The sequence below is a fragment of the Corapipo altera genome, unplaced genomic scaffold (genome assembly GCF_003945725.1).
Source record: "Corapipo altera isolate COAL_440 unplaced genomic scaffold, ASM394572v1 58, whole genome shotgun sequence".
Lineage (NCBI taxonomy): Eukaryota > Metazoa > Chordata > Aves > Passeriformes > Pipridae > Corapipo > Corapipo altera.
The window spans coordinates 5,253,957-5,268,928 of record NW_020884898.1 but is presented as its reverse complement, the minus strand read 5'-3'; the positions used below and the strand labels follow the sequence as shown (position 1 = coordinate 5,268,928).

Genomic DNA, 14,972 nt, shown 5'->3' with positions numbered 1-14,972 from the left:
GGCCTTTATGTTATAAATGACAAATTCAGCTGGAACACAGCTCCACTGATATTCAGCAGCTGACAAGGGAGTCTCTTGAGCCATAAGCCTGCACTTCCAATGTGGGCAAAAAGCACCCAACCCAAGAAACTGTTACACAGGTTCAATTATTTCAGCAGCAGTGGGGTTTGTAGGTGCCACAGTTGTCTGTCTCTTTGTTCCCTATACAGCCATTTGAAAGGCTAAAAGCATTACCTGAAAGACTGTGGCTGCAGTAGAGCTGTATGGGAGCTGTAAACAAGGGTGATGCTTCCATGGCCCCAGACGCTCTCTGTAAGTGACTGGGGCTTTCACTCTGACAATTGCCATCATCCTCCACAGTGAAGGTCCATTTGCATTCCCAGTGCTATGCTGGGAGGAGTGGGAGGCAGAGGCTAAAGTGTGCATTTGTAACTCCCTTAGCTCACCGTTTGTAAATTCATACTAGGAGGCTCTGAAAGAGTGTCATGGTGCAGTGCCTATATATGTGAGGCTGTTATTAAAGAGGAAACAAAGTGGAAAGTAAAATAATTCCCCCTCCATCCCTATTACCAAAAGCTGGTAGTTTTTTTCTCAAGATCCACAGTTCAAGCCAAGTGTTAGACCTGAAAATAAAGGAAACATACTTGTTTTAAATTAAAAGTATTGCTCCTGTTGGCTTTCTATATTTTAACACACTGTAGAGATCACTAATGCCTCCTATAGTTATCATACAGAAGTAAATTTATTTTGCAAAATAAAATGTAAGAAGGGAGGAGGAGGAAACTTCAGAATATTACATTGCTTGCTGAGTCCTGGTGTGGACCCTCCCTGCAGCTGTAATTCACATTTGCCAGGTGAGCTGACTCAGTGTCCTCAGAAATTCACACGTAATTGTGGAACATGAGGCATTTCCTCATCTATTAGCTGGTGCTCAAAATAATGTGCTCAGGCTAATATGCACACATGAGAAAGTACAGATCAGATTACTTGGTGAGACAGTTGATATTGTTCTGGGACAAGGACTCGTATCATCTCATGTGGCCTTGAAAACTGGCTGTAGGGTAGCTACCAGGATTTTGGTATCATGGAGTGTTATCACAAAGCATATTGCACAGTGCAGCAATGCAGATTAGGTGATCATCAAAATATAAATGAACTCTTCTAAGATATTAATTTCTGTAGAGTCTCATAGTAAGACTGAAATCACTGATGAGAGGCCAGGAGCATAACAAGCAGCTGCACACCAACACAGGAACAGGCACGCTCAGTTCGTCTAGAAATCGCAACCATCTTCTATAATATGCTCACAGTATTAGAAGCAGGAAAGTTTGATCACAAGCACATAAATCAGTGACTGCAGGAGCTTTGTAATGGATGGTTTAGTGTGGAAGAAAGGGGGGGGAGGGAGGTTGCAATGAAGAACTGCAGCCTATTCTGTATACAAGAACAATGCCATCCTTAGATCCTCTGTGTTTTGTAATCACCCTGCAATTTCTCTCAGCAAAAGGATTTTAAAATATTTTTTCAAGTTGATTTGGCATACATCTGCCTTATTCCTTTACGCACACACAAAAATGGACATATTGTTCTCTGACTTATAGCAGAGACACAAAAACATACTGAGAGTAGAATAGGTGAAATTTCCTTCCCCCTTGGCAGGATTTGTGAGACAAATGGTACAGATAAGACTCTAAAACTAGACTCTGCATACGGGTAAGCTAAAGCCAAGCTCCTGTCATGAGATCCAGTGTCATAACCTGCTCTCACGGGGTGCAGAGGGCTTGTACACACTGTACCTTCCACCTCAGTGGCTGGTGGGGCCAGAGGGCTGTGGGCTACCCCTGCCCTGCCCCTGAGCACCCAGCACCTCTGCAGATCAACGAGGTGGGTGCCTTCAGGCACCCGGAGGTGCGGATGTCTAAATATTCATTGTAACAGAGATGCTGACACTATTCTTTGCATTTTTTTAACGAGCTACTAGTGAAACGTTGAAAGTGATGCAGCTGCTTTTATATTAGCATGGAAATATGAGGAGTTAAAGAGGATCAGTGTCATATTAGACACCTGAAGAACCATCCACTTTTTTCATAATATCAACACAGAGCATAGAGGGAACAGATTCTGACACCTGCTTACAAAAAGCCTATCGTTGTACATAACAGAAAGACCTGCCTGAGAATTAGCTCTCAGTTTAGTTTACTATGAGCTACTGAACTACAGAATCACAGAGGGAGTCAGATCCAGCTGTAAAAGCCAATATCCAGTTAAAGCTCACAAAGTTCTATTTTGAAAAGCAATTTGTTTGAGGTTGACTTCATTTTACTTGAAGTCAACTGACTCTGAAATCACCGAGGTTATTTCAAATCAATCGCCTGACATATTTTACTTATGCATTCATTGCTCCAAATTGAGTCTCAATTGTTTTTCAAATTAAAAAAAACAACCCCACATTTTTAAAAAGGTGGCAAGAGGTTGTACAGCACAGCTGAGGTGACAAATATATCTGTCATTGGCTCAAAATTCTGAACATAAATTCAGTCTTCAGAGACAGAGAAATTTTTATGGCAGAGAAAATGAATGAAAAGTTAGCAGCATCTCCAAGTATAATGTACAACTATTTATATCATAATAGCTGTACGATATATCTACTAAACCATGGCTATAAACCTAAATATATTGAAAATAATAAACAGATATAAATACTGGTGTTCAGACTCTAAAGTCTCAAATGAAAAAAAATTTTGCAGGAAATTAAGTGGATAAATCCAACATGAGTGGGTGCAATATCAAAGTTGTTCTATTTGACTTCTCATGCTTTTTATACCAAATGCAGTACAGCTCTTACTGACACACTGTGAAAGTAACTATTCTGTCCCCCTCCTCCTGTCACTTAAACATTATATCTATACCCAGAAGTTATTTCTATACATAACTATATTAAATATATATATGATATACACTTATATAAATATATGTAACCAGATACACTCACTGTGGTGAATTTTATAGCTATATATCTGTCAAGATAGTTATTGATGTCTCTATCTGTCTAGATGAGAAAAACAGCCCCAACTTCCATTAATCATGTGAGCTGGTGGAAGTAACACATTAGCATTGCAGCAGCACTGGAGACATTTGAAACTGATTGAACCATCACTGATCACTTAATCTTATGAAAAATGTTTAAGAAAGCAGGACATTTATTGCTCTTATTGCATGCTAACAGGCTGATCCCGGTCTCATTGTGATCAACAAAAGCAGATACCAGACAGGATTTGAAGGGAACAATCCTACAATCTCCAGTTCACATCAAGAAGTACTCAAGATATTCTGGTGGAATTCCACAGCCACTTAAACCAAGCATTATCTATTTTGGTGAGCTTTGTTTGTGTAGTCATCTCAACCCATGTATGCTTAAATTATCCTGAAACCACAGCCTCATTCTTAGCACCTGAATCTGACGGGGAAATATGTTAAAAACCAGGGGGCCTAAATTATCAAAATAAATGTCCATGTACATATCTATGAATGTAAATAGATAGGAATTACTGTGATTAACGATCTGCATCATATACTGTCTTTAGTCAGAGGTTAATAGTACACTTCTCAACCTCATAAATTATCTAAATTCTCTCAGATTCCTGCATTCAAAAAAAAAAAAAAAAGGAAAGAAAAAAGGAAAGGAGTTATGTATCGCAGCAAGGATACAAAATGGCTGTTATGTTTCCAATGCATTTTAGGTAAACATGTCATAACAGCAGCTTGAATTAAGTAGAATCCATAAGAAATATTTGACTTATTTTCTGTTCTGTCTCTGCCTGTACAGGCAAGGCACCCACATTAAGGAGAAAATGCGGACTGGAAATATGGTGACATTTTTAATTAGATGTTTTGACTTCATTTCTTCAGGATTATACCTGGGCAGCATTTAGTCAAAATGATGCTTAAATTGTGCTTTTCAAAACTGTTCAGAGTTGACATAGTTCTACTCCCAAGTAAAAATCAGTAGGAGTTTTACTGCTGAGTTCTACAGAATATAAGCCAATGCTGAACACTTCTGAAAATAGCTTTCCATCTGTATATTTATGTAAATGAATAGGGACTGTTAGTAGAAATAGGAACTGAAAAGATCAGGTTTTTAATTTTAAAAGTTGAAGTTAAATATAGGTTACTACACTAGAAAACTAAAAAGAAATACCCAGACAAACTTTAACACTTTTTGCTTTCATTTATGGCAGGAATGGATGGAAAACAACTCCATTGCCTCAGGTGACACAGCTCCAGGCTTTCTGAGGTCACTAGACACCACTGACTCTTTAGTAATGGCATTTCACACTTCCAGTGGGTAGATGAGAACTCTAACAGAGCCATCTATGAGTTAGTCCCAGGCAGTCTAAAAGAAGTTATAGTACCAGCCAACACAGCTAAACCCACCCTTTTCTACACTCAGGTAGATTTCTACTTCCCATTTTCCCTAAGCAGACCTTTCCTTTTGCCACTAAAGGTGGTTCTTTTCTTTGAAGGAACAGCCTTTTGTGACAAGGAAATGTCTGTTAGCTCCAAGCCAGCACATTTACAGTTGTCAATATTTATCATACAAATAATCCTACTGACTGCAGGGAAGCTGCTGGTGCAGTTGAAGTTAAACAGCCATAAAAGCAATTTGTTGGCTCAAGGCCTGGCTACTGCAGGAAGTAGCAAAGTTCATGGCAAGATGCGGGAATACTGCTTTTTGGTATTTTAGACCCACTAAGTTTTGGTCCCTTTAGGTCTTTCTGATCTCACTGCACTTTCAGAGGGCTTCACTGATTGAAGGCTCATCTTGCATTCTTGCTCCATTGTGTACCACTATGGACAAGAGACCCGGTGGGCTGGAAGACAAGGTGATATATATAGGCAGGAGCCTTATCAGCTGCAAATTTAGCTCTTGAAATTTGAAGGCTCAGTTCTGAACAGTGGTTTGGTGCAGGAAGAGGTACCTGTGTGACACTGCTCTTGATAAGCAGGAAGAAGAAGCTTATTAAAAGTCATTAAACTCTGGCAAGTTCTAAGAATTTTTTTCTGGTCAGAGGTTTGAAATCTTTGGTGTACTTTGTTTTATTACCCAATTCAGATTTAAGTTCTTTAATGATTTACCAACTCAAGTGGCACCTCCAGTGTTACTTTTTTCTTCTTCTTTTCTCTAAATAGGTCTTTTAAAACAAGTCAAGAAGTCAAGAAAAGAGGAAATAGTATTAAAGATGAGATAAGCTTATTTTCCCATGGCACTCGAGTCTGATGATCCCACTTGTTGAGCATGTTGGGCTGTACTTATGATCTCAGAAAATCAGTGAAGCTTATTCAAAACTCATGATCTTCAAAATGGAGTTAGTTTCATCATGGGTGGGGTTTTATAATTTGGTTTTTTAATGCTTTCAGAGTAATGCTAATAATTCATATCTCAGACCAAAGTACAGAAAGCCTCATATCTAATCTTTCATGTGGAATATTTCTGCCCTTAAAGTCAAGTTGAAATATCCTAGTCAAAGCTCTAGAACAGACAACTTCCCTCCAATAAGAAGGAAGTACTAGGGTGAACTGTGAATATTGATGCAGTCTGACTTTCCACATAATATTATTTTCTCAAGCTCTAGAACTTGTCCCTCAGCTCAACATATCTTAGAAATTACCTCAGTGCTCCTCAGGGTCAAAGACTGTGGTCAACAATTCTGCTTCATCCTCAAGCAGCATCCTGCTGTGAGCACCCCTGTGCTTGAGCAGGAGATACAGATCTCAGAGGTTACTCTGAATTTGTTAATGGAGATTTGTCAGAAAGTGATAAGGCTTTATTCCAAGTGCAAAGAGAATTTCTTCTACCTGCTTTCATTACTGTATAGTATAACCAGTAACTCATTCACACACACAAACCATTCCTAAAACTCCCACAGTGCTTGCACAGTTTGCAGCCGGCAGAAAGAGTCACATTTTGTGTTTGTCACTTATCCTAAGGAAAACAGTATAAAAGCACAGCAGAGGAGAGGAAAACGGCATCTTTCACTGAAGAATTGTTTGTTTCCTCTCATAAGTGTCACGAATCACAAGTGGACGTGTTTACTCACCTCTGTTGTCTAGGCAGCAGTGCTGTGTAAACCTCTACTTCACAAATCAAATTGTTATCGACGCCTGTCATTTCTGGCCATATCGTGGAGTGTTCTTCAGTGTTTTACTGAGTGTACTTTCCTAATGTCTCCTATAATGGGCGGTAAGTTATGAGCAGGGCTGGGAACTACTGCATAGCCAGATCTACAACACAGTCTGTTATTGTTTCAGGATGGGATTTAGTAGAAGCTCTGCTCATCCAGTCTCACGCGCACATCTGCCAAAATGTTTAATTTAAGTAAATTGTGTTAGGAATGAAGTCATACTGTCATACAATATAATAATGGAAAGTGGCCGATTACATTTTGTACTATAAAGAGCTGGGTCTCATCATAGCAGGAGATTCAATGTCTTATAAGGGAAAAAAAAAAAAGACTGTCTGAAGTATTGACATTTAAATATAATTTTTCATGTAAGAAAATACTAGGGCATATCATTTTAGGCTCAAGTCCACAGTAATCTCAATATTCAAGAAGAAAACACACACTCTCTTAAGAAAAAGACATAAACATAACAAACTAAAAATATCCACTACCAGAAGATGTCCAAGCACACGCAGAGGGTTAAAATCAAGGGAAGTTAATGTTGGCATGAGCCAGCAAACATCAAAGGAAGATATGATAGATTCATGCCAGTAAATTGGTAGTGACGTAAGAGTTTTATGAGTTTTGGCAGTCCTGTTGGCCCAGACATTTTTGCAGGCAAAACAAACTGAAGATATTATCTCTTACTGTTACTGAGATATTATGATTTAGCATGATTCTATTTTTTTTCTTTAGGGCAGACTGAGTTCACACTGAAGCAAGTGCTGTGCTGAGCTAAATAACAGAAGTGAACAGAGCAACAGAAACAAGCCAAGAGCAATGAATATTCACAACTGAATCTTTTGAAATCAGTGCTTTGAACAGTGCTCCTGCTTTCTAGATATTCCCACCTACCATCAGTTGGTTTTAATTTTGTAAACAACATTTTGCTGTGATGCTAAAATCTATGCACATAAAAATAAATCAAAACAGACAAATGCAGTTGCTGAAAAGAATGAGGTTTTGTCAATAAAAGTGAAAATTATAATCTAAAGTGCTACGGAGTACCTTTGTTTTGCCACTTTTGGCATCCAAAGATTTGTGGAGACATTTCTGACTGCTTGCTGAGACACTGCAGAACAAACCCAATCATTCTGGTGAGGAAGAGTGCAGACAAATAGGAGATGGCCAAGTCAACCAAAAAAATATAATCTCAGAGTTTGACTCAGGAAAGCATTTAAGGACGTGCACAACTCCATGCACTTGAATAAACCTGCTGAAAAGAACAGCATCTGCTCACTAGTAGGTACCTATCCCTGAGCAATGAAACGGTGAGCTTTGCTGGGCTCAGCAAGACTGAGTGCTGAGGAGAGGCAGTTAAATACCCCTTCCTCTTTCCGAGCTTGTAAAAATACAACTGTTTTAATAAATTTCCCCCTAAGCTCCTGGAGCTAATAAAACAGACACAACATGTTTAAAGTTTTTAGAAGAAATTATCTCCTGATAAAAATGTTTTCAGTGGCATAGCTTATCAAGTTATTGGATGTATTCAGATCAACAGCATGAGTGGAATGATCCTGCAGAGTGTGCAGCATCAATTCAAAAGTCCAACTGAAAACTTTTAAGTTCCTATCCTGGCAAATGGAAGTTGTGGGTGGAAGGTCCTTTGTCCAGTCTGGTCATAGATCTTTGCCTATTTGGCAAATCCTTATCTGAGGCAGCACCACCTGTACCATAAAACTTTGCTGTGGTTGAGTGTTGAGGTGGAAACCAATCTTTCAGGACATTCCAAAAATGGGCATCTTTCATTGTTCCTGTCAGTGCATGATAAATGCTTCTAGAGAACGTATAGAAACAACTAGGTTGCCTCAGTACCAGAATGGGACACTTAATGAATTGCTGACTTCAAAGTACACCAGAAGTCCAATATTCAGAGTGAGGATCTCTGGATTTCAATCTTTCTTTTTTCTCTCTCTTTTTTTTTTTCTTTTTGAGGTTACAAGAGCCAGCAGTAGAGTTGTAGAACCTATTGGAGGTGTTTGCATGGTAGGAATACATTTTACTCTGTCAGGTTCTGACATGCTTTCTTTTTGAAGGTGATTATTGATTTTCTGCTTCCACAAGAAATGACTCAAATAACACAAATCCAACCTGAGAATATAAATCGTGGCTTAAGGGGAAAAAAAAAAAAAAAAAAGACCCCCAATCTTACTCCTTTTAAAAAGGTATATATGTTAAAATAGGAAAGGGGAAAGAAATACCAATGCAAGTAGTTTTTACAGAAAGAAGAGTTGCTCTGAAATAGCACTGTGTATTATTTAACTGGCTTGTAGAAGACTTGGACATTATTAAATGTGGCAAACCAAAGCTTTTTATGATATAATTTTCTTTAGATGGATGCCAAGTGTGCTTTATGTGCTGTCTCTGATATCACACAAGTGACAATCATCTTTGCTGTGGACTGTGACTTTGGAAATGAAACAAAATGGTGACTGAGTGTCAAGTATAAAACTGATGTTTTACTATCTGTCATAAGGATTTACAAATATGGCAGCCTTGCAGTGTTTCAAGATGAATTGTATCTGTTCTTTGCTGTGGTTTTTGCGACCCAGTCTCATCTCAGGCGCAGCTGTAATTGAAAATGAGAACAAAACATGGAAGAAGTCAAGGTTCTGACCCTCTGCATTTGTATGTTACTGGTAACATTTTTTAATACTGTAGATTATATTTGTTTGGTTTTTCTCACCTCCATTTAAAAATGTAGCCAAAAATATAGATAATGTCTAGGAGGAAAAATATTTCAACTGAAAAAGAAGAGCCTAAGTTCCTACTTCAGAAGATATTCTTTACTGTGAGGGGCGTTAGGCACAGGCATAGATTGCCCAGAGAAGTTGTGGATGCCCCGTTCCTGGAAGTGTTCAAGGCCTAGTTGGGCTGGGCTTGGAGCAACTTTGTCTAGTGGAAGGTGTCCCTGCCCCCCTGCAGGGAGATTAGAATGAGATGAGCTTTAAGGTCCCTTCCAACCCAACCCATTCTATGATTCTGTGATGATTCTCTGAAGTACTGGTGGGGTTTTTGCCAGGAGCCATCAAGGACAATGTAGTTCTACAATATGATGAGATGTTTGCTTTCTCTTTGCATATAATTTAGATCTTTGGTACCAAAGCAAGATAGAAAATAATTAGAAGTGAATAGAAGGTTGAAATCAGAAGGAAATTGAGAAATTGAGGTGGAGCCTGAAATGCAGCTTTAGGAAAAGTACGTGGGGGAGGCAGGAGGAAGAAATGAGTAAGAAACAAAGAAATAGTAACAGCAGGAATAAAAATTGGAAGGAAAAAGACAAGGGAAAGGTGGGGTGGAGAAACACAGATGGTATGTAAAGTGAAATGACCTCTTAATCCTTAAGGCTTTCCTTTCAGGTCAGGATAAAAGAATCCCAGCAGGAAATGAATGAAATTTATGCCTTTTTAGATTTTACTGAGGAGAGAAGCTCTTGCACTATTTTGGCAACACTAAATTTACTTCAAAACATTTCCCTGCCCTTTACTCCCAAAAAAAATGTCAGCTGAGAGGAAAAAAACACCAAGTCTCATCCCAAACTGCAGGTAGTCAGGAAGTGTACAAGTGACAGGGATGACTCATATCTTGTACATCAGGCACAGTGAAAACAGAAGACAGAACTGCAAAATAGGAAGACCAATGTCTTGTGGACTATTGAAGTGCTTTAAATCTGTAGTTTACAAAACAGCAGGTGGGAATAGGTGTCTAGAAATAACTAGCCAATGGGTAAAATGCCAAGGGATTTTTTATATTATTTTCCCAAAATCATATATTGCTTCAAGGGTAAAATACAGCTATTTTGGTACAGAGGTCCACAAAAAAACCAATAAAAAAGTTCCAAACCTCAAACCATTAAATCAAGCTGGCTGCCACCTCTCTCTTGGAAAGTTTTTCTTTTCTAGACATATACTAAACTGACTGTCTACCACGGGGCAATATTTTTTTTTCTCATATAAATGACCTCCACAGCAGTGTTTATACCACTTTTGTCCTGAGAAAGAATCATAGATCTAGGTTTTGGGGTGTATCCTAGAGAAACAGGAATCATCTGAAGTGACATAAAGGCTATCCACCTTCTCTGGTCTTACCTCTTCAGCATAAAAAGAAAATACCATTATATTTACTGATGTGTTTTACTTGTAAGAGGCAGTCCCAGGAGTAGTAACTCAGCTGACAGGAGCATTACCAACTTAGGACAGAATTTTCCAGCCCAGTCCTACACCACTTCCTTCCTGCTATGGAACAGATGAAGTCAGCATGTTTTGAATCCACATTTACACTCTGTCATGCACTATTCTGCAATAAGTGCTCCTTACAAACAAGGAGAGCTGCCCTATTCACAGTGTTGTACATCTGCTTGTTTTCAGCCCTACCTATTTTGTGATTCCCTGCATGAAAATCACCCTCCACAATCAGTGGGATTGTCCACATTGTAAATAAAGCCATTATCAGTCCTGGCCACAGTACTGATCCCTGGGACATGGCACCAGGAATCCTCTGCGAGTTGAATTTTGTACGGTTGATCACCACCCTTTGAGCCCAGTAGTCCAGCCAAATTTCCACACCCACCTTATTATCTCCTTATTCAATCCAGATCTCACCAATTTGGTAGCCAGAGTACTGCAGGAAGTGGTGTCAAAGGACTTGCTGAAGTCAAGGTATACAGCACCCTCTGCTTTCCCTTTCATCACACAGCCAGTCATCCTGCCAGAGAGAGCAGAGAGGCTGGTCAGGCATGATAATAAAATATTTCTTCTTCAAATAATCTTTCTTTCCTCTCTTCTTCTGGGGTGCAAATTAAACAGAGAAACATGTAAATCCCAGATTTGCCCAGCAAACATGTATGCACTGCAACATTACAGGCATACAATACTGTAACACCCCAAGTCTCAACACCAAATCCAGGGTGCTATTAGAGAGATGAAAGAATACTGTCATTGCTTAATTATAGTCAAGGACCAAACCTTAACATACACGACTCATGACTTCCTTTCACCAGCATAATGCTATTTGTCTTGGGAAGGATTATGCAAGGTATTGGGTGCTAATAAAAGGTAGTTTAAAAGTCAGTTTTTGGATTTGTTTATCCAAGAATTCAAAAGGCTAATAACCTTAGAAAGCATTATCAAAAGCTGCATTTCCACTTGGCATAACAATCAAGGTTATAGTGTCGTACATTTTTACATACCCATGCAGCAGACATTGTTAGGCAACACAAACTTGTATTTCAGGGACTTAAGACTTATGTTTCAGCTAAATATGCCCAACCTTTCCAAAACAGAATCTTCAGAAATCTCTGCAGTGTTTACACCTACAAGCAGTGTTTTAAAGAACAAACAGATTGTTTATCTGGATGATAGATGTGTTCTGCCCTCTGATGAACACAAATCAATACCATTACTAATCAATTATGATCTCCAGGAGGTAGTGATTTCTTTCTGCAGTAGTTTTTGTTGGGTCCATTGGCATCTAGGGAACACTGCAGCTACATGAGTGCTGCAAATCCATTGTAGTTGGAAAATTCATTGTAAGACAGTGACACAAACAAAAAGAAAGGTTATTTTCTTCTTCTCTTCAAGCTCAATCAAAGAATAGTCAAAATACAGCAAACACCATAGAGAAAATTAGATTAATTAGTTTCAGATGACTTGTCCTAATAAATCATCTTGGACCTCAACAGAACTGGACATGAAAATCTTTCCGAGCTTTCATGGACAGTAAAGTTCTGCAACTAAATTTTGTGCCAATCTTTCTTATCTGTTTTGTCCAGATCATTCCTTATTCTCATAGGTTTGGCTAAGAAAAAGGCTAATGACTTTCCACCATGTCTGATTCTGCCTTAAAAGTTTCATACAGTTTCTGTTGTCAGAGCTGGGGAGATGCATGAGAGTCATCTGCTAGGATAGACTGACAGTGATCTGAATCTGCTCCTAAGTGCTGATTCATTTATGCACAAGAAAAATGAGGCCAATTCCAGCCTGTTCCTAACACTGGGATGTCTTGGTGCACCCCAGCTCTCTGCCATGCAGCCTGGACAGGCACAGCTCTGGCCTCCACATAATAAAATCAACAACCCAAGAATGCTCTGGTTTTAAACCTTTCTTGGAGATGGGACCAGTCTCTGTTTCTGAGCTGCAGCCAGGGGAATGGCAGCCATGGCCTGGCAGATGTCCTCCAACGTGGAGGACAAACACAACTTCCCAGCCTCTTCCTTTCAAACACAGTGATGCCACTGGAATGCTTGCAGAGATGAATCCAGATTTTCTTAAAAAAGTCTCTTTGCCAAATGTAGACAACCTCATTAGTCAACCCCCTTGAGGGGGTTTTGCACTGATTTGAGTGGGAACTGGATTGAAGACTTATTAGTTTTCAAAACCAGGAAGGTTCAGGTGACTGCACTGTAATAAGGGATCAGTGACAGATCAGGCCATCAGTTTTCCATCTAAACTTCTAGGCATCCAGTTTGTAAAATCATAGTCTAAAAGTACACATCAAGCAAGTTCAGTCCCTCTCTAGACAAAACTGAAGCAGCAGAACATACTGAATCAGGCCTTTTCTGAGGTCATACCTGAAATCAAGCCTGTTATAGTAGGGAGAAATACAAAAGCCTATTCACTGTCAACAAACCACAGCAAACCACTGCAAAAACAGTGCAGATGGCTAAATAAGGGTTTCTAGTGTACTGCTGCCTTGTGTAAAAGTGTCCTCCTCTGTCCTCCAACATCAACAGGAAACCGCTGTGCGTCCTTCAGCCTGACTTGAATACATTTTCGTAGTACTGTCCTGTGTTGGTGCTTTTAAATTTAAATCACATGCAAAGCTAAGTGGTCTCTGATGATTCAGAGAATTTCCTTTCGAGTTTGTAGGTTCACTTTATTCCAGAAGAGGAAGCTGTTTTATTTACTTGCTCAGTACAGCATCAGCATGATGAACAGGACAGCTTTCTAGCTGCAAATGGAAAGGTACAGAGATTAGCACTTTCCCCCAGTGGGTGTTATGGCTCATATACCAAACAGCCCTGAAAGGAGACACTGAAGATGTTTCAGACCTTCAAACTGTAAAACTCTGTGTTAACTCAGATGAGTCTCATATTTTATTACTACAGATAAAACATACAATTTAATTAAACGTGCACCTATAAAATGTATGGTTCAGTTAACTCTCAGCTTTATTTTAATACAACCTACCTAAGTAACTAATAGTAATGTTATGTAAAGAATTGATAGCTTTTCAAACCATAATACACCTTAGAGCTATGTTGTTTTCTCAGTTTATAACAGCTCCAATTTTGAGCTCAGTTTCTGCTCACATCATCACTTAACCCTTTATCTTCTATGTTCTTCCTCACTTGTTTATACAGTTTATCTTTAGACTCTGTAACAGATCTATTACCATGGCTGTTTTCTGTATAATAAATGGAAGTGAATTTCAACATGTATGCATCCAAACCCAAGGCTGGATTTTAAATAGGGGAGGTGCAATATTTAGAAGAATGGATATAAAGTGTTACAGCCAGAACACTAAGAGCAATGGAGCCAATGGAAGTAAATTTGTGTCTGTTTTTTCAATAAGTACATAATTGAAACTCAAAGGAACATTGTTTTCCTTAACATTATAATCAGGACATCATTTTCCTGTGTGTAACCATATGCCTCAAGGATTCATCTTTTACTTTGGAACCCAGTGATTTTTTTTTTTTAATCAACAAGCCTGAGCTGGGTGCTTTTCACCCTGATGCTGATATGAGTTATAACTTCTGTTCTCAAAAGAAAATCTAAAGCATCCCTGTTGTGCACACAAATATTCGTATCCATTTAGCAAAGTCAAGAGACTTGATCTTCAGCTGGGATAAACAGAAAAAAATGAAAATGCTACAGTTGTTGTGAACTAAATGAATTGAGCTGGAATATTGAATGAATTGAGCTTGGAGTATTATTCCAAGTACGTGTACTATTAACCTTTACCATACATTGAAAGTACTTTTTCCTGAAAACAGGAACTCTGGATCCCTTTCCCCACCCACGACGTGGGGCGGCCCAGTTCTAGTTCCATTTCCATCTGAAGAACCATTGTGACGCTTTGAAGGATGGGGAAAGGGAACTCCAGGGGTTTCTCAGGGGTCTTTTCTGTCCCTGAGCCTGGAGGGGAGAGGTGCTCCCCCTCCCCCCCCACATGTGGCCCCATGGCCGGCAGGGATACAGGACACCGGACGTGGAGAGGAGGCAAGAGAGAGTTTATTGTGGGGGATGTTACATTTATAGGGTTTAGGAGGATTCACAGAGTAACCAATTAGAAGTCTCAAGGGGCTTACAGGAACACCACAGGAAGGGGTTAACAAAGGCCAACGGGAAACACCTCAGGACACCTTCCCAGGACATTCCTGCATGGATAACATGGGGGGTGCTGGGAAGAAGAAGCATGTGTTTGCAAAGAGACCACCAAAAGCCATTTTAAGACATGTTTAAACAACAGTTTTCCCATATAATGCAGGTTTAGTGCTACAAGGAACCACAGACCTCTTTTCTCCAAGATATTAATTTTCTTGGCTAAGGCAGTCTTAGAACATCCTCCTCCCCATTCTTCAGCCATTTCTCCTCAGAAGTAAGAGCAGTAGTTAAACTTCAATAAATAATATTGGAGGGTGGGGTTTTTGCCAATGGAATAATATTGATTGACTCAAAGGACAGCTCATCAAATAATATTTTTCTCATCATCAGCCCCTCAGACTTTCAGGTAATGAACATATTTAAT

The 14,972-nt window shown here is 39.2% G+C and overlaps 1 long non-coding RNA gene across 1 annotated transcript in view; it reads right to left on the bottom strand.

The window, feature by feature from the left end:
* Window positions 1-488: 488 nt before the first annotated feature.
* LOC113949779 overlaps window positions 489-14,972 on the bottom strand; it is a 39,138-nt gene continuing 24,654 nt past the window's right edge. Inside the window, exons 2-3 of the long non-coding RNA XR_003528563.1 lie at window positions 10,791-10,925; window positions 489-623 (exon numbers count right to left, since the gene is read on the bottom strand). This is a non-coding gene — a long non-coding RNA (uncharacterized LOC113949779). The remainder of the gene's footprint in view (window positions 624-10,790; window positions 10,926-14,972) is intronic.